The sequence below is a fragment of the Mesoplodon densirostris genome, chromosome 3 (genome assembly GCF_025265405.1).
Source record: "Mesoplodon densirostris isolate mMesDen1 chromosome 3, mMesDen1 primary haplotype, whole genome shotgun sequence".
Lineage (NCBI taxonomy): Eukaryota > Metazoa > Chordata > Mammalia > Artiodactyla > Ziphiidae > Mesoplodon > Mesoplodon densirostris.
The window spans coordinates 152,215,292-152,235,786 of NC_082663.1; the positions used below are offsets into that span (position 1 = coordinate 152,215,292).

Here is a 20,495-nt window from a genome sequence, read left to right on the forward strand (position 1 = left end):
GGGCTCTAGAGCACAGGCTCAGTAGTTGTGGCACACGGGCTTAGTTGCTCCGCGGCATGTGGGATCTTCTGGGACCAGGGCTCGAACCCGCGTCCCCTGCACTGGCAGGCGAATTCTTAACCACTGCGCAACCAGGGAAGTCCCATCTTTTTGTTTTTCAGAGAAAAGTTGGCAAAATCACCACTGCTCAAATTCTCCCAAACCCAATAATTGGAAAAGAGATGAACTGTGGTGAGTTTATCTTTGAATTAAAGAATTCAATACAATTCAACCAAGCAGAATTCCATTTCCTCAGAACACATCACCAGTACAAACCTGGTGGGTGGGTGGGTGGGAGGGAACCTGGGCTTGTGGTCAATAGACCTGGTGCCAAGTTGTGACTTTGTCATTAACAAATTTAAAAAAGAAAAAAGACTGGGACTTCCTTGGTGGTCCAGTGGTTAAGAATCCGTCTTCAGGGGCTTCCCTGGTGGCGCAGTGGATGAGAGTCCGCCTGCCGATGCAGGGGACACGGGTTCGTGCCCCGGTCTGGGAGGATCCCACATGCCGCGGAGCGGCTGGGCCTGTGAGCCATGGCCGCTGAGCCTGCGCGTCCGGAGCCTGTGCTCTGCAATGGGAGAGGCCACAACAGCGAGAGGCCCGCGTACCGCAAAAAAAAAAAAAAAAGAATCCGTCTTCAGGGTTCCCTGGTGGAGCAGTGGTTAAGAATCTGCCTGCCAATGCAGGGGACATGGGTTTGAACTCTGGTCCAGGAAGATCCCACATGCCGCAGAGCAACTAAGCCCGTGTGCCACAACTACTGAGCCTGCACTTTAGAGCCCGTGAGCCACAACTACTGAGCCCGTGAGCCTGAGCACCTAGAGCCCATGCTCTGCAGCAAGAGAAGCCTGCTGGCCTCAACTAGAGAAAAGCCCTCACGCAGCAATGAAGACCCAACGCAGCCAAAAATAAATAAATAAATTAAATAAATAAAATTAAAAAAAAAAAAAAAAAAAGAATCCGTCTTCCAGTGCAGGGGACACGGGTTCAATCCCTGGTCAGGGAACTAAGATCCCACATGACGTGGGGCAACTTAGCCTGCATGCCACAACTACCGAGCCCACTCGCCACAATTAGATTGAAGTCCGTGTGCCACAAGAAAAGATCCTGAGTGCCGCAAATAAGACCCGACGCAGCCAATAAATAAGTAAATAAGTAAATAAAAGAAAATAAAAAATAGAACCTGGTCTTTAAAAAAAAGTACAAAGACTATGGGATGGTTAATTTTACATGTCAGTCTGGCTGGGCCATGGGGTGCCCAGATATGTATGTGGTCAGTTGTTCTTTTGGATACTTCTGTGAGGGTGTTTCTGGATGAGACTGCAGGGGATGTGGAGGTGGAGGGCCTCTCCTGAGCGGAAGGGAATTCTCCAGTGGCTGCCTTTGGCGTCGGCTCTTGGGTCTCCACCCTGCAGCCTCCATAATCAATTCCTTAAAATAACTCTCTCTCTGGACACACATCCTGTTGGTTCTGTTTCTCTGGAGAACCCTGACTAATACGGACCGCCAGGTGCCTTGTGGGTGGAGAGAAAGGAGCTGGAAACCTGGCCACATGGTCCACCAGCCCAGGGCCTTGCTGAGTCTCTCTGCTGCTAAACCTCAGTTTCCTCACCTATAAAATGGGGATGAGAAAACCCGCTCCCCGAGGCTTCTACCAGGACAAAATGAGACCAAGCAGCCGGGTCTGGCTCACAGGAGGCACCTGACAGACACCAGCTGGGCTGCCGAGCGGGGTCTGCAGTGGGGGATGAGGAAGTGGGGAGGGGCGGTCAGCAGTGGGCTGGCCAGGTGCCTGGGAGTGGGCCAGGGCCCGGGTGGAGCTGGCCGAAGTCATGGGCTGGAGCTTTGTGTCCTCCCCGCTGGCAGGTGCTGTAGTGTGTGGACCTAACCCCACAGCACGAGGCCACGTGGCCGCAGCCCCAGCCGCTCTCCTGACACCTGAGCCTGGCGGGGGGTGGCTCTGCCGTGATCCCTGTACACGTGTGTGTCCCCGGGGACCAGAAGCAACTGAGTACTGGCCTCCCTATCAGGAAAAGGGGCCGCGGACCTGTGGTCCACTGACAGAGAGCGTGAAAAGACCAAGATGAGGGTATCTGGTGACCACTGGGAAGTACCTGCGTTTCAAATCATCATCTTTGTCACCACCGTTCTCGTCAGCCGGGCTGGGGTGAGGATGGCAAGGTGCCCGCCTCAGGCACAAAATCTAAGGGGCACCGAAAAGTCAGTCACCGTGATCACATACTTTCATGCAATAATTTTTTTAAAGAAGTCAAAATGAATGCAAAATATCCATGATGAATCACATGTCAAGGTTTTCATTAGGGACAGGATCTGATGGGGCTGGGGTTAGGGCAAAGCAATCCCCTCTCTAACTGAAATTCTAATCTTCGGATTTCCCTGGTGGTTCAGTGGTTAGGACTCTGAGCTTCCACTGCAGGGGGCGTGAGTTCGATCCCTGGTCGGGGAACCAAGATCCCACAAGCCGTGCGGCACGGCCAAAAAAAAAAATTGTTTTTAATCTTGACCATGGATTTTTTTGGGGGGCATTAGTTTTGATTTTTAGGACATATTGCTATGTTAAGATAAAGCATAGCAATGACTGCATTTTACGGTGCCCCCTTAAGTTCTGCGCCTGGGGCGGGTGCCCGGCTTTCCTCACCCTGGGCCGGCTCTGCCTGGGCCTCTTGCAGACCTCACAAAGCAGAGAGCTGTGGCATCCTCAGGGGCAAAAGGGCCCGAGGACTGCAGGCAGGAGGGAGGTGCACCTCCACGTGCAAGTCCTACAGTTGACGAGGAGCCCTCCGTGGGCCAGGCCTGCGTCGGCAACTGCAGTCGCCCTTAGGCCCCCTGGGAGTTCTCATCTCCATCTCACAGGTACGGGACGACGTGAAATGAGCACTCCAAGCCACACCCTGGGCTGTGGCAGGGACCTGGGTCCCAGGGACTCAGCCGTGCCGCCACCCCGATCAGCAGCCACCGCTCAAAGCCCTTTGGGACTCAGGGAGTGAGCACGCCATGCCTGGAAGCATGAAAGCCTGGGCTGAGGGTGCTGGCGGGGGTGGCTGCTGGAGCCTCTGGCCCTGCTCAGGCGTGGCTGACGCAGGGGCTCGGGGCTGAAGGGGGGCATTAGCTCTGCTCACGGAGCCGCGTGGGGGCTGTGGATGAAAGCCTGTCTCCCCTACCGGGGCCGCTGCCGGGGTGGGGGAGCCCAGGGCGGCACTGGCCAAACCAGAGGCCTTGAGGGGAAGCCCCGAAGGAAGATCCTAGAGGGAGGGAGAGCACACCGGGGAGGGAGCCCCAGCGCCCTCTGGCTTCTCTGTGGCCCAGGGCGCTGCCATCTCAGTGCCATGGGCACTGGGTACCCTCTGGGATCTCCTGGCTGCAAAGGGCACACAGAGCCAGGAGGGCTGTGGGCTAACCCAAAGACACATTCAAGTCCTAAGTCCTGATACCTGGGGCCTCACTTGGAAATAGGGTCACTGCAGATGTAACTAGTTAAGATGAGGTTGTACTGGGGTGGGGTGAAACGCAGTGACTGGTGTCTGCACGAGAACGGGACACGTGCACACGCGGGGGAGGCCATGTGAAGAGGAGGCAGCGGCTGGGGGGGATGCAGCCACAAGCCAAGGCTGCCAGGGACGCTGGAAACCACCAGAGGCCAGAAGAGGCAGGGAGGACCCTCCCCGGAGCCTGTAGAGGGAGCGGGGTGGGGGGGGGTCTGCCACACCTGGATCTCGGACTTCCGGCCTCTGGAACCACGTGAGGACGCGTTTCTGTGGTTGCAAGCCCCCCAGTCGGTGGTACTTTGTGATGGCGACCCCAGCGAGCGACTTCAGGGGATTCTGTCTCAGCCTCTGCTCTAGCCACCTCCACCCCGGACCCCCAAACCTCACAGCCGATCAAGCCCCGTGTCCTCGGGCCTCACACCCCACCCCCCTCCAGCTGTATGAAGCAGGCGTTCAGAGAGGCTCAGAGACGAAGCAGTGAAGCCGGGGGTCCAGAGCAAAGCGCCCCCCGCCTCAAACCAGCCCTCCCTCCATGTTCTCAGCAAGCCCCACAAAGGGTCCCAAGAGAATCCCATTTCAGCCATACTCCCAACAACGTCCTGCCACCGAGAAAGGCGTCCCGATGCCCTTTCCTTCCCAGAGCGGTCATGGACCCCGTGGAAATTAAACCACACGCGCTCAGACGAGCAGTGGGGCTGAGGAGAAGGTGGAAAGCACCTGGCCTGAGAACGCGACCTGCTGAAACCTGCGGGATGCGGGTGCTGGGGGCAGAGAGTGTCAGCTGCAGAGGGTGCATTGGGGAAGGTCCCAGATCCACGACCCGACTTGACACCTGAAGGAACGAGGACAGGAAGGGCAAGCGAAACCCAAGGCCCACAGGAGGAAGGAAATGACAGAGCCAGAGATAAACGAAAACAGACCAGAGAAACCAGAGGGCGGCCTGAGAAACTAAAACTGGTCCTTTGAGAAGAGGGGCGATCCTGGCCTTTAGCCAGACTGATGGGGAGAAAGAGGGGGAATATGCTGGGGACCAGAGCCAGGCGTGACCACTGAGCTCCTGGAAGTGTGAAGGGCTGTAGGAGGGTGCTGGGGACCAAGGTTGTCAGCATATTAGGTAATCTACACGAAATGGACCACTTCCTGGAAAGGCACACATTTCCAACCTGCTGGTGACAGCCCCCTTCGCGAACAGCCGGCACCACGCTTGGGAAGTCACAGAGTGTTATTTCCTCTGCGGGGAGATGAAAGGAACCCGCCCAGACATGGCAGAGCCTCTCAGAGGTGGACCTGGGATTTGAACTCAGGTTTCCTGGCTGGGAGCCCGGAGCTCGTTTCACGGTGACACAATTCCCAGTGTGTCATGTGCGCACGAAACACTCTGACTTGTTTGTTCCTTTGCTCAAAAACAAGGGATTCCAAGCTCGTGAAGTAAGAGAAAACACTACATACCTTTTTCAGTTTTTCCAAGAAGCAGCACTGTTTGACCCTGTTTAGAGAGGAAAAAAAAAATCACGGTTAAATATTTTTAACATAATTAGCTCCAGGTTTTCTCAGAGAGATACTTGGCTGTCACCAAAAATGTGGCATTTGGCTTGGAACTGGCCGTGTCCTCCAGAGAAGGAGCGGGGGTGCTTCTGGAGATTTCACTTTATTCTTTACAACTGATCCATTCAGGAGAGACAACTGTGTTTCTCTGGGGAGGGGGGAGTTGAGTTTTTGTCTGGAACTTGTATTATTCCATTTCAGGACACGGGGACCCCAAGCCTTGAAATGGAACCGAGCCTTGATGTGTCACGCTTGGGGTTTTTCCACGTCTGGTTTTCGGCTTTGATGGAAGCCACTTGCCGGGGCCAAAAAGGGAGAGGTGGAAAAAGCGATCTCGGGGCAAAGCAATTAACCCCGGGTGGAAGAGGTGACAGGTATACGGGGCCAGGAAGGTGAGGGATCTGAGGCTGGCCGCCTGGGGCCAGGAGGTCACCAGGAAAGTATGGAAGTCCCCGTGATCGGACCCCAGGGGCGGGGTGGGCTCTGGTACTTTGGAGCCGCTGGCCTGCGGGGGGATGGGACCCACTGCTCCAAGCGGAACCCTGGACAGAGCCGCGTCTCTGTCTGATGATTGATGCACACAGCAATGAGGGGCCCTGGGGCCGCCACGTCCAGCTGTCAGGGTGACCCTGAGGCTGGACGCCAGCCTCCACCCCACTCTCCACACTGCCGCGCCCGGGGAGGCTCCCACCAAGGCCAGGAGGGAGAGGTGAGCGGTAACCCCGTCCCCTCCACGCGGCCAGCACCGATCCCGTTTGTGGAGGAGGAGGCTGCGGGCTACGGAGGCCTGTCCTCTGCTGCGGGGCTACATGTCCTGCTCGGCCAGAAGGATGCCTCAGCCTGTGCTCCGGGGGCGGGGACCCCCGGCAGTTGCCGGGCCACTGACCACAGTTCACAAGCCAGCAGCTAGACCACCCTCGAGTTCTAGGCAGGCCCTTGCTTGGGGCCCATTCCACTGTGGGCTTGCTGTGGGGAGGTCAACAGAAGCCCCTGCCCAATGCAGGCCAGGCTTCCTGAGCTGCGGGGCCTGCCTCAGGCGAGGCTGTTTCCCTCCGGCTCTGAAGTTTCCCTTCGGTCTCGGAGAGCCGGCCCCTCTTCCTTCACAAACATTAGCTCTTTCCACAAACCTACAGGGTTTTTTTCCACCTACACAAAGGGACATGCTGCCGCTGCCACTCCAGGGCCAGAGCCGAGGGCCACCAAGCCTTTCTCAGTGGCCCTGGGCCCCAGGGGGCTGGCATCAGAGACCACGGGGCGGGGCGGGGGGCAGGGGGGGAAGACCCAGCCGACTCTCAGCCACAGGAAGGAGATGGCTGGGGCAGCTTTCACTATTTCTTTTGGCCACACCGCGTGGCACGTGGGATCTTAGTTCCCTGACCAGGGATCGAACCTTCACCCCCTGCAGTGGAAGCTCGGAGTCCTAACCACTGGACCTCCAGGGAAGTTCCTGGGGCAGCTTTCTCTAAAGCAGGGCTTCTGCCCCCCCGGCACTGTTGACATCGGGGCGTCCTGAGCGCTGTGGGGTGTGAAGCAGTGTCCCTGACCCCACCCCCTCGATGCCAGCAGTCCCCCAGTCCTGATGACCACAAGATGTCCCCAGACAGGGCCCAGTGTCCTCTGGGGGCAGACTCACCCCCAGGTGAGACCCCTGTCTTCAGGAAGTGCTGGGTGAGACACACAGACACACAGTAAGGCATCTGGCAGGGAGCGCTCCTGCCCCGGTCCCTTGAGGCGGGGGAACCCCAGCTCCTGCTTAAAGGTCAACACTGGGCTCCCGGGGCTTGGAGGGGGAGACACACCTTTGCTGGGCTGAGTGTGCTGGGGCACCGGGGTGTTGGGGTGCAAAGGCGGCACCTCACCACCAGCCCATGCTCCCGGCGAGGGCTGGGCCCGCCTGCCGTGTGGATGCCAGCAGGCCTGCGGGGGAACGGGCCACAGGAGGTGTTCTACAGGGTCAAGCCTCGATACCTTCGGATTCTGTACTTGGGAATTCACCTACTGGCTAGGTTGTATTTGTAACTCCCAGATTGATACTTGGGGGTGGGTGTGTGCAGTCATTAGAGGACACAGTCAGAGCGGTGAAACATTCGAGTCACCGACAACCATCTTCCCAGCTGAAGTGGAACCGGGTGGTAACCAGCGTCCTTTTCACCATTTAGGGCTACGTTTTAGGCATTTTTGAGTTTTTGGCAGGTGATTCTGCCTCTAAAATGGCCCCCCAGTGTAGAGCTGAAGTGCCGGCCAGCGTCCCAAGTGCAGGAGGGCGGTGTCGTACTCACGGGGACAGTACGTGTGTTAGATGAGCTTTGTTCAGGCCAGGGTTACAGCCCCGCCGTGAATGAATCAACAACTGGTATTGGACAAGCCATCTTTAAACAGAAACGTACATCACACGAGTTTGCGTGGGGATTGGGTGTGACAGTGGGGTGATGGAGGCTCACGGGATCCTGGCCCTGTGTGTCCCCAGGAGCGGTGGTGCGGTGTTCACTAATTCAGTGTTTGCGGCGACTTTATGGCCCAGAACCACTGCCAATGACAAGAATCAACTGTATACATATTTTCTCTTCTTCATGGCCATGAAAGGAACACAATTTCATTTTCCCAAATCTAGATATCACATAAAGTAACAAAAATCATCCATAATCCCACCACCTGGATTTTTCACGGCATATACACATATCTGTCCATTTTTACAAATTCAGGTCCTACATGCAATTTGATCACCTGCCTTTAAAATTTTTCTTAATTTGCTTACTATCTTATCACATTGTGAGGGGAACCACTATTTTCCCATTCCGTCACAAATTCTTTTTTTTTTCTTTCTTTTTTTTTTTTTTTTTTTCGGTATGCGGGCCTCTCACTGTTGGGGCCTCTCCCGTTGCGGAACACAGGCTCCGGACGCGCAGGCTCAGCGGCCATGACTCACGGGCCCAGCCGCTCCGCGGCATGTGGGATCTTCCCGGACCGGGGCACGAACCCCTGCCCCCTGCATCGGCAGGCGGACGTTCAACCACTGCGCCATCAGGGAAGCCCCACAAATTCTTCTAACTGATTTTGGAATGATTTTAGATGGACAGAAAAGTGACAAAAACAGCACAGAGAGTTTGCAACGTGCCCTCAGCCAGCTCCTCCTAAGGCTGGCATCTCATCAAAATGAAGAAATGGACCCAGGCGCCTTACTCTGAATTCAACTCCAGGCTTTATCTGGATTTCACCATCACTCCACTCTGCCATACAATGTCTGTTCTGTTCTGGGGTCCCGTCCAGGATACTAATGCTGCATTTACCAACAGGACCTTGGTGGATGTACCATAATTTATGATTAGTAGTAGTACTGTGTATATCTATTGTTGCCCATTATTGGATGTTTAGGTTGTTTCTGATTCTTTCCTCTTCTTAAATCATTGTACCATGAGAATCAATGCACATGAAGCAAATAGCCAAGCACAGGGAATTCTGTGTGTGCCTCTCTCTTTTTTTTTTTCCTGAGGATGAATTTTTAAGTGTAAACGCTGAGTTTAAAGGTATAGAGGACTTGATCCACCTCCCAACTTGACCTTCAAAAAGATTGCAGGGCTTCCCTGGTGGCGCAGTGGTTGAGAGTCCGCCTGCCGATGCAGGGGACGCAGGTTCGTGCCCCAGTCCGGGAAGATCCCACATGCCGCGGAGCGGCTAGGCCTGTGGGCCATGGCCGCTGAGCCTGCGCATCCGGAGCCTGTGCTCCGCAATGGGAGAGGCCACAACAGTAAGAGGCCCGCGTACCGCCAAAAAAAAAAAAAAAAAAAAAAGATTGCAAGACAGTCCCATCGGAGCCACTGGGCTGCTCACCCACTTACCCACTGCCTTGCTAGGCATGGGCACCAAGCTATGGTTCTTGGATTCAGATACCTGTTATTGTCCCACAATAACCACCTGTTATTGTCCCTGTTTTTTGGCCACGCAGCGCAGCTTGCAGGATCTTAGTTCTATGACCAGGGACTGAACCCGGGCCCTCGGCAGTGAAAGCGCAGAGTCCTAACCACTGGACCACCAGGGAGTTCCTGCCACACTCTTTTATTAAAGTAGGACATGCCTACAGAAGAGTGTACAGATTGCTCATGTACAGACCATGCATTTAAAAAGTGTGTGCACCTGAGTCACCATGACCTGCATCAAGATGTAGAACACTTCCAAGACCCCCGAAGGCATCCCAGGGCCTCCTCCTGCAATGAATCACTATTCCGATGGAATGATTTATTTTTATTATCATCATTTTCATGATCATGGTCATCCTGACTTTCACTCGTGAGGATGGGAAAGAGGGTACAGATTCTGATTGCAGGATGAGCTGTTTAGGTGAGAAGAACTTCCTAGAAGATTTTAGAACGTTCTAGAAGACAGCCAGCCAGCATCTGCTCAGAGTGGGTGAGGAGTCAGTCTTTCTGGCCCAGCTGAGGTGCAGGGAGGGGATTTTGAGCAAGCTCCGGCCCTGGCTCGGGGCGTTGGTCTGGACGTCGGCCCACTGGCTCTCTGAACCCTGATGCCCTGTCTGTAACATGAGGACCCACAGCATCGCTCTTGGGGTCACAGTGAGGACAAAACGAGACAAAGACGGTGCCCAGCACTGCAGGAGGTGCGAACTAAGGCAACGATGATAAAAATAACACGACGGATATGACACGTGATACACAGGCACACCTCGTTTTATCACGCTTCACGGATATCACGTTCTTTACAAATTGCAGGTTTGGGGCAACACGTTCCCGCAAGGAATAAAGAGTGTGCTGAGTCCAAAGAAGCAGATTTGGAGATGGAAGAATCTCCTCCTGGTGAGGATGCTGTGGAGACTGTTGAAATGACAACAAAGGACTGAGGATAGGACACAGACTTAGTTGACAAAGGGTTTGAGGGCATTGACTCCAACTGTGAAGGAAGTTCTCCTGCGGGTAAAATGCCATCAAACAGTAACGGACGCCACGGAGAAACCGTTCGTGAGAGGAAGAGGCCACCGATTCGGCAGACTTCATTGCTGCTTTATTTTAAGAAATGGCCATGGCCACCCCGTCTGCAGCATCGGGGCAGGACCCTCCACCAGCAAAAAGATTATGACTCGCTGAAGGCTCAGATGATGGTTAGCGGGGGGTTTTTTAGCAATAAAATATTTCTTTAATGATTTTTTTTATTTTTTAATTTTTTGGCCGTATCACACGGCAGGTGGGATCTTAGTTCCCAGACCAAGGATGGAACCTGGGCCCCATGCACTGAAAGCACGGAGTCTTAACCACTGGACTGCCAGGGAAGTCCCCAAAGTATTTTTTAACTGAACGAAACCTGTATTATTAGATGTAGCAGCTGTGGCTCCAGGATCAAGGGCTAAGTGGCCTGGGTCGAGTGGAAAGGCCTTGGGTCCTGGCCTGACACAGGTACAGCTGAGGAGGCCTGGCTCCCTAGGTCCCTTCTGACTTTATCCTCATTTCCTGGAGGGCGGAGCCTGGGTGGGGGGATGGGGCTGGGCTGGGGTCATCACACTCACTGAGTGTTTATTACGGGTCAGAAGTTGAATTTCCCTTCTTTCTCCTGAGAAAGGTGTTAAGGCTGCTTTGCAGACCCGGCTGGCAGGGTCCCTGGTGCTTCTGGAGACACATGCAGCTCCATGGCTCACCCTTGAGACAGAGGGAGGAAAATTCCAGAACCCCTGACTCTGCTTTTTCATTAGCAAGGCCCTGCTTTACGTGCAGGACACGGGGGAGGTGTGTGTGTGTGTGTGTGTGTGTGTGTGTGTGTGTGTGTGTGTGTGTGTGTGTGTGTGTGTGTGTGTGTGTGTGTGTGTGTGTGTGTGTGTGTGTGTGTGTGTGTGTGTGTGTGTGTGTGTGTGTGTGTGTGTGTGTGTGTGTGTGTGTGTGTAGTTGGGGAGTGGGTCACTAGGGCAGGGGTCTCTCCCAGAGTAGTTCCGCCCCCAGGGGGCGGTGCCTGGGGACATCTGTGGTTGGTACTCTGGGGAGCTCCTGGCATCGAGTGGATGGGGGCAGGGATGCTGCTCCACACCCTGCAGTGCCCAGGACAGCCCCCCATACAGAAGATGCCCGGCTGATGTCAGCAGGGCTGGATGGGGGGTCGGTGGGGGACCGGGTCCTGTTCTCTGCACAATCCTGTCCTCGCCCAGGACTCCCGACTCCACCTCTGGGTGCCTTTGCCCAAGCTCTTGTCCTTGCTGGTCTCAGCTCAGCTGCTCAACTGCCAAGGGCTTCTCCTAGAAGGATTCAAAAATAGATCATCTACTTTTTTTTTTTTTTTAATCTCATCAATGCCTGAGAGCACAGTGCCCGGCAGAGGAAGCTGCCTAGGCAGTGAAAGAAACCAGAAGTGCTTCTTGTTAATTTTCACCAGCTCTTCTGGGGAGACGATAGGGTAATCCCCTTCCTCAAGCACTTCTCTTAGAAGTTACTCTGCATTCTGCTTCTCAGAAGGAAACTGGGCTCCTGGGCAAGCACTCATGCCCTCCACCCACTCTGGGCTTTGAAGCAAAAATCCAACGGATTCGGAAGATTCACATCAGACCAGGTACCCTGGGGGCCCGCAATACCCCAGAGCAGCTGCCACGGCCCCCTCGTTCCCTCAGCCTGCCCTTGGCCCAAAGGGGGGGCCCCAACTTGTCACAGCTGCAGGGAGACACACCTACAGCTGATTTTTTAAAAATGACCAGTAAACATTATATATATTTTTTCAGTTGAAAGCTATCCTCACCTTCAATATTTACGACAGGGATTCTCTCCCTCGGCCCTGCTGACACTGGGGCCCCGGGTCACTCTGTGGGGGGCTGTCCCGGGCACTGTGGGGGGCTCAGCAGCATCCCTGCTCCCACCCCCTCGATGCCAGGAGCCCCCCAGTCATGAAAACCACAGATGTCCCCAGACATGGCCCAGTGTCCCCTGGGGGGCAGAGCTCCACTGAGCAAAGTTCCTGCTCTAGGATTACTGAGTTAACGTCTTTAAATCCCTTCAATGGATTCATTTCAAGTAAGAATTTTTATTTCATTTCATTTCATTTGCTGTGCCACACAGCTTTTGGGATCTTAGTTCCCTGCCCAGGGATCAAACCTGTGCCCTGCAGTGGAAGCTCAGAGTCCTAACCACTGGACCGCCAGGGAATTCCCTCAAGTAGGAATTTTTAAAACAACTGTTTACTCTCAACTTACTTTTTTTTTTTTTTTGCAGTAAGCGGGCCTCTCACTGTTGTGGCCTCTCCCGTTGTAGAGCACAGGCTCCGGATGCGCAAGCTCAGCGGCCATGGCTCACGGGCCCAGCCGCCCCGCGGCATGTGGGATCCTCCCGGACCGGGGCATGAACCCATGTCCCCTGCATCGGCAGGCGGACTCTCAACCACTGCGCCACCAGGGAAGCCCTCATGGCCGTTGAGCCTGCGTGTCCGGAGCCTGTGCTCCGCAACGGTAGAGGCCACAACAGTGAGAGGCCCACATACCGCAAAAAAATAAAATAAAATAAAAAAATAAAAATGTATTTATATTGAACGTTGGTGTACATATAGCTGATTCACTTTGTTATACAGCAGAAACTAACACAACATTGTAAAGCAATTATACTCCAATAAAGATGTTAAAAAAATGTATTTGTATTGAGACATAATTGACACACAACCCTCTGTGAGCTTCAGGTGTTCCTGTGTCAGTCTGATACATTTATTTATTGCAACATGATTACCACCTTAACTGTCCACTGAGTTAAAGGTTTCTACCTACCCTCCCATCCTTCCCTGGACCAAGAAGGATTTGAGGCGCTTCCACAAGGGCAAACAACAAGTCATCGAGGCAATGACGGTGGTAGCTGGGGTGGGAGGGGAAATGGCAGGAAGAAATAAAAGGAAAGGTTGCAAAGTGGGGGTGACCGTTCTCTGGAAAGATCGTCTGGTGTTCGTTTTTAGTTTGGGTAAACTTTTTGCCTAAACAAAAATAATGTCCACTGGTTATAGCGGGTCTGATACTGTCCCTCAAATATCCATGTCGTGTCCCCCCGTCCCGTCCCCCCCCACGCCAGAGCTTCCTGGATTCAGGGTGGGCCTTACACCCAATAGCTGGTGTCTTTATCGGAGAAAACGGAGGGGGGGTGGGATTTGATACTCAGACACACAGGGAGAGGCCACGTGAAGACGGACACAGAGACTGGGTGATGCGGCCACGAGCTGAGGACACTGCAGCCCCAGAAGCTGGAAGAAGCAGGAAGGGTCCCTCTCTGGAGCCTCTGGAGGGAGCACGGCCCTGTGACACCCTGAGCTTGGACTTCGGGCCTGCAGAATGTGAGAGAATCAATGTCTGGTTTGAGCCACGCAGTTTGCGGCCCTTTGTTACAGCAGTCTCAGGAAATTAAAAAAAAAAAAAAAAAAAGTCTCTAGATATGTGTCCCTGCAGCTGTGAGAGTTGGGACCTTGAGTGACAAGGGCTCCCCTCCCACCGCTGGACTGACTGGCTCTGGGCATTTGGGGGAGCACAGAGAAGGCACCCCAAACCCCCTTGAGATGCCTGCACCTGGCAGGGTTGATACATCTGGGCTGTTTGCATGGGAGAAATGGTCTGCGGGTCCCCTGCCTCTGGGACTATATCCACGGGAATCACAGACATCTGGGATTAGGAACCAGTTACCCAGGGTTCCCAAGCTTTGGAACCCTCTGGAGGGGCCACTGCGGTCTGCCCGGGGCGGAGGGGTTGGGGGGACTGTGGCAGCTGGCCTGGGTGTGGCCGGTTGCAGAGGCCCCTGGCGACTCCACCGGGCAGCCAGGGCGGGAGCCCCGGGTGAGGCTGGCCCGCACCCACAGGAAAGGGAGGCCCAGGCTTTCCATGGGTTCAATGCTCCCGGATGGCGCGGGTGGGGTAATGAGTCCGCATGTTTAACGATGGTAGGAAACAGAAATAGAAGATCACGTTCCCGCCTGCGGGGAACTTTCTGTTCTGCAGGAGGAAGGTAGAGGGAGGGGTTCTCAAGATGCCTAAATAGATGCTCACAGTGTGTCACTTAAGTGCTACGTATCAACACACTTGTTTCTATAAAAGGCCACATAGTAAATATTTCAGTCTCTGTGGCAAAGGTTCAGCTCAGTAGCCGCCATAGACAACATGTCATGGGCGTGCTGTGTGCCAGTAAAACTTTATTTGCAACAACAGGCAGAGGGCCTGATTCCACCCCCTTGGCTGTAGTTTGCAGAACCCTTAGCTGGAGGAATGAACAGCCTCTGAGGTTAAGGAATGGCTGCTCCTCCAAAGGTTAAAAGAATTGCCCTCTGACCCTGCAGTTCCGCCCCTACGTATGTACCCAAGGGACATGAAAACACACGTCAACACAGAAAAGCGTGCACTAATGTCCAAAGCAGCGTCATCCATAATAGGCAAAAACTGGACATGACCCAAATGTCCATCACTGGGTGATGGATAAACAATGTGGTCTCTCCACACACGGGAACATAGCTCAGACACGAAAAGGGGTGAAGCCCTGACACTTGCTACCACGTGAATGGACCTTGAGAACACGATGCTCCGTGAGAGAAGCCAGACACAGAAGGACACACAGGGTGTGATTCCATTGATGGGAAACGTCCAGAACAGGCCGATCCACAGACATAGAAAGTGAATTCATAGTTGCCTGGGGCTGGGGAAGACTGAATGGGGTATAGGGTTATTTGGGGGGGGGGTGATGAAAATATTCTGGAATTGGGTAGTGGCCATAATTGTACAACCTTATGAATGTACCAAAAACACTGAATTGCATATTTTAAATAGGTGAATTTTATGGTATGTGAATTATAGCTCAATCTTTTTTTTTTTTTTTTTTAAAAAGGAGTTAAGTACAAGCTTCCTACAGTAGACAGTGTCCAGGCCCAGGGCTTAAGGTTGGGTGAACCCTGGTGGGAAGCCCCAGCTGGATGATACCCCGAGTTCAGGCCAGGATGTGGGAGGTCAGAGCAGAGTGGATGGGGGTCCAGTGGCCAGAGCCAGGCAGGTGTGGTCCAAAATGGACGTGCGTGCTGTGTGGAGAGTTTAGGCCTCTTCCTGGGGCCGAAGGAAGTTTCCACACAGGCAGTGATGGGTCCAGGGTGGAAGGAACAAAAGCAGGGCCTCACTATAACTTTCAAGGTCCCTCTCCATAAAAAAATACTGAACATACTTTACGACCACATTGGTGTAAAAATGGACACCATCCAGGCTGGATTAGTATATTCATGGTTTTCTTCTGATGTTAAACTAAAGCACTCTCGTGGGCTTCATGGATAAGCAGACCTGGAGACCAGGTGGAAACAGCCCAGATGAGAACCCTGAGGGGCGTGGACGGAGGATGTGATGGGGATGAAGAGGAATTTAAGTGGTTGGGAACGTGGGGGAGGAATCGAGGACGATCTGAGGGTCGGGGGGCCCTCTGCACCCAAAATAAAGAGCGGGCTGTGGGGGAGGGAAGAGGCAGGCCTGAGACTGGGGAGATGGGGGTGTCTGCTCTGTAAGCAGCAGCAAGGCCAGCACCAGACACATCCTTCTTTCCGAGAAGTCACTGAAGCCAGAGGAGCGGAGCCTGGCCTTCGAGCAGGGCGCGTTCTCTGTGACCTGGCACTCGGCCCAGCCGGCCTCCAAGGCCCGCCGTCCAGCTTCTGAGAGCACGGGGGAGCCGCGGAGACAGGGGATCCTGGTGAGGAGGAGTTGGGCGCCAGCCCCTGCAGAATGTGTTTGGTTTGAGAGTGGGTGCTTTCCTGTGACCCTCTGTGGCCTTTCACTGTCCCCCTGCCCAGGCCCCACCGCCATCGCCCGACACTCGCTGAGCCTGAGCACTTCTCTCCAGATTCGGAGCAGACACTTGGAGGAAGCACACACCCTGGCGTGGGGTACATCGTGTCTCCCCCAATTCAGATGTGGCAGCCCTAACCCCAGGCCTCAGAATGCGACCTGATTTGGAGAGAGGGTTGTTGCAGGGGTAATTAGTGAAGATGGGGTCACACCAGAGCAGGGGGCGCCTAATCCAACATGACTGGTGTCCTTATGAGAGGGGACGCTTAGACACAAATACGCACACAAGGAGAAGGCCACGTGAAGACAGAGGCAGAGATCGGCTGAGGTGTGTACAGGCCGAGGGCGGCCGGCCACACCAGAAGCTGGGAGAGAGCCTAGGAGAGAGCCTGGGACAGACCCTCCCTCGCGTCCTTAGACGGAACCAGCCCTGCCGACACCTTGATCCAGGACTTCGGCCTCCAGGGCTGGGAGAGGATACACTTCTGTTGTGTGGAACTTTGTTACAGCCGCCCTGGGAACTCACTCACACCCCCGGCTGTTGGCTTGGTCTGACTCTGTGGGGAAGGGCTGGCGACAAGAGACCAGAATTTGGGGCTCGGCAACCCCTGCCCCTGTGGCGGCCTCCCCTGAACCCTCGCCCGCCCACTGCTAAAGGTCTAAATGGAGGTTGTAAAGCAGAGCTGGCAACCCTTTCCTGTAAAGCCCCTGGAGCCAGTCCTGTCCCAGCCGCGCATTGCGCCCCGCAGCAGGAAAGCGGCCGGACAACGTGTAGATGGATGGGCCTGCCCGTGTGCCAACACAACTTTATTTACAAAACACACCGTCACCCTGGGCTGTGGTTTGCGACCCCTGCTCTGGAAGCTCCATCTGTTCAAGTTACATGTTGACGGTGATCCTGTCTGGAGATTTTCCCTGAGACACAATTCGCCTTTTCCATTAGCTGATCCGTGTCTCCTTTGGGGTCTTCTGTTTTGTCTTGTTTACATGTTGTCTTCGGTGGCTTCTGAGCTACAGTGGCCCGGGGGCTGGTTGTGACAGAGACCGTCTGGCCTCACGGCTGGAGACACCACCCGCCCCCCGTGCTTCCCCGGAGGAGCCCACCGATGCCGGTCCAGGGGGAGACCCTCCAAGCTCCAGGCAGAGGAGCAAGGGGCCCAGAGGGGAGGCCACCAGGCAGCGCCGCGCGAGTGGAGCCCAGCATTGGCCCTGGGTGACGGGAGAGTCCTGCATCCTTTCCGGGATGCCGCTCAGATGCGCAGAGTGAAGGGAAGGACCTGGGGACCAGCATCCACAGAGCTGCTGGCCTGGGAACCACCCTCATGACGCAGGGCAGGCGCGGATGGTGGGTTTACCCATGCAGACACACACTCACCCACACACACACACACACACACTCTCACACACAAACCCCGCATGCACATATACACACGCACACACACACATATATGCAACACACACAAAAACCCCACATACACATACACACATGCACACACACACTCACACACAAACCCCGCATGCACATATACACACGCACACACACATATATGCAACACACACACAAATCCCACATACACATACACACATGCACACACATATATACACACAAATACAGACACATACGCAATACACATGCATACACATACACACACGTACACATACAAATATAAGCATGCACATAACAACCCTCAAACACAGAAACAGATACCATACACACATACAAATATACATATACACATACAAATACACATAAAAACACACAATAAAACACATATACACACATACAAATACACAGAGATATACATACACATATACATACACATCACACACAACACATACACAAATACACTCATATGTATATACAAATACACACACACAAACACAACTCATCAGTGGGAGAAACTGAAAAGCCTGGTAGAATCCAGTAAACACAGAATTAAGTCTAACTGTCTGACTAACTGGGGGATAATAATGTCTACAAAACAGATCGTAATTGTCCAAATTCTTGAAGAACAAGCACGTACGATGATGCATAGTTTTTTTTAAAATATTTATTTATTTATTTTTGGCTGTGTTGGGTCTTCGTTGCTGCGCCTGGGCTTTCTCTAGTTGCGGCGAGCTAGAGGGTGGGGACTCTTCGTTGCAGTGCACAGGTTTCTCATGGCGGTGGCTTCTCTTGTTGCAGAGCACAGGCTCTAGGTGCACAGGCTTCAGTAGTTGTGGCACGTGGGCTCAGTAGTTGTGGCTCACGGGTTTTGTTGCTCCGCAGCATGTGGGATCTTCCCGGACCAGGGCTGGAACCCATGTCCCTTGCATTGGCAGGCGGATTCTCAACCACTGCACCACCAGGGAAGTCCCATGTTTTGTTGATATGATACTAGATCAGGGTCACCCCCTTGGCCCTGCTGACACTGGGCCGGGTCCTCCTCTCTGGGGGGCTGTCCTGGGCCCTGTGGGGTGTGGAGCAGCCTCCCCAGCCCCACCCCCTTGATGGCAGGGGCATCCCAGGCGTGACAACCACGAATCCGTTTTCCATCTGTGTGGATTTGCCAGTTGTGGTCATTTCTGCTGTAGCTTTAAACCAGTACAGCTCCTGCCAAGGACCCAATTTGGCAGTTAAATACGGAAAGCCTGTTCTCCTTGAGGCAACATCATTCTGCAAAGCCTAAAACATGTGCTCCCTGCCTTTGCCAAGCAGTGGAATACTACGTGGCTGTGAAAAAGAACGAGGCAGGTCTCCAGGTACTGATGTGGAGAGTTCCTGTAGAGGATTACATTGGGTCATAAAGGAGTGGACTTCCTCGATTGAATGGACACTGTGTGGGTCACAGCTCTGGGTGCCCCTCCACCACCAGTTATGTGCTGACGGAGGCCAGGCGTGTCAGAGGGACGTGACCCAAAGACACACACACCTTGTCTGGGCCCCGTGTCCTTGGCCACGCTTCTTCTCTGCTCTCTGCAGAGAAACATCTAAACACGGAATTGATCCTCACCTCCCATGGTGTTGTATCTCGAAGAAGCTGGAAAAACACTGCATGAACGTGACAGACCTCGGGGGGCAGAGACCAGAGACCGGCTGTTGAAAGAGGCTGAGGCCCCAAGTTCAGCCCCAGGAGCCGGGACAGCCCGAGATTGAAGATGCCTCATCTCACCTCCACGCCTGGGTCTTCCAGGAGCCGTCACACCTCTGTTGGGCAGAGTCCGGGTAAACCCACCTGGCTTCTCCCCACCCTGCCCCCACTGCGGTCCACTCACCACCTGTCTTGGATGCTCAATGTACCTGCACCTGGTCATCCCACCCTAAGCTCAACAGCATGGCCCACCATGGACATATGTCGGTGTCTGCCAAGCCGGAGCCTGAGCTTTCTCTCCAGGAAAGCCTGCTTTCTGTTTAATTTTTTTTTTTTTTTTGCGGTATGTGGGCCTCTCACTGCTGTGGCCTCTCCCATTGCAGAGCACAGGCTCCGGACGCGCAGGTTCAGCGGCTATGGCTCACGGGCCTAGCCGCTCCGCGGCATGTGGGATCCTCCCGGACTGGGGCACAAACCCGTGTCCCCTGCATCGGCAGGCAGACTCTCAACCACTGCGCCACGAGGGAAGCCCCTTTCTGTTTAAATTTTAAAATTAATTCTACGAGGCCAGGGGCTCAAGCAAAGGCTCAGAGTTAGGAGTGTGCAGAGAGACGTGGGTGCTGGGGACGAAAGCAGCCCTCCTGCAGAGGGGCGCCTCAGAGGGCAGGTGCACTGTGAGACCTACTGTTTTTTTTTTAACGGTGGTAAAATACACTTAACATAAAATTCACCATCTGCACTGTTTTTAAGTGTGCAGCTCAGCGGCATTAAGTACATTCACACTGTCGTGAAGCCATCACCACCATCATCTCCAAAACTTTCTCATCTTCTCAAAAGGAAACTCTGTCCCCATGAAACACTGACTCCCCAGCCTCTCCCCCAGCCCCTGGCCCCCACCATCTGCTTCCTGTCTCTGTGGATGTGACTCCTCCAGGACCTCCTGTGAGTGGAACCAGACAGTATTTGCCCTTCTGTGTCTGGCTTATTTCACTGAGCATCATGTCCTTGAGGTTCATCCAGGTCGTAGCAGGTGTCAGAATCTCCTTCCTTTTTTAAAAATGAATGAATGAATGAATGAGCTTATTTATTTATTTATTTATTTATTTATTTATTTATTTATTTATTTATTTATGGCTGTGTTGGGTCTTCGTTGCTGCACGCAGGTTTTCTCTAGTTGCAGCGAGCAGGGGCTACCCTTCGTTGCGGTGCGCAGCCTTCTCATTGAGGTGGCTTCTCTTGCTGTGGGGCACGGGCTCTAGGCACGCAGGCCTCAGTAGTTGTGGCTAGTGGGCTCAGTAGTTGTGGCGCACAGGCTCAGTAGTCGTGGCTCACGGGCTTAGTTGCTCCGCGGCATGTGGGATCTTCCCGGACCAGGGCTTGAACCCATGTCCCCTGAAGTGGCAGGCGGATTCTTAACCACTGTGCCAGCAGGGAAGTCCTATGCTTAATTCCTTTTAAAAATTTTTATTTACTTTATTTATTATTATTATTAATTTTGGCCACACTGTGAAGCATGCAGGATCTTAGTTCCTTGACCAGGGATGGAATCCGTGCCCCCTGCAGTGGCGGCGCAGAGTC

At 53.9% G+C, this 20,495-nt stretch overlaps 1 protein-coding gene across 1 annotated transcript in view; it reads right to left on the reverse strand.

Moving 5' to 3' along the window:
• GNG7 (G protein subunit gamma 7) overlaps window positions 1-20,495 on the reverse strand; it is a 158,224-nt gene that overhangs the window by 30,000 nt on the left and 107,729 nt on the right. Inside the window, exon 3 of the mRNA XM_060094717.1 lies at window positions 4,995-5,031. The gene's annotated coding sequence lies outside the window, so the exon portion shown is untranslated. The remainder of the gene's footprint in view (window positions 1-4,994; window positions 5,032-20,495) is intronic.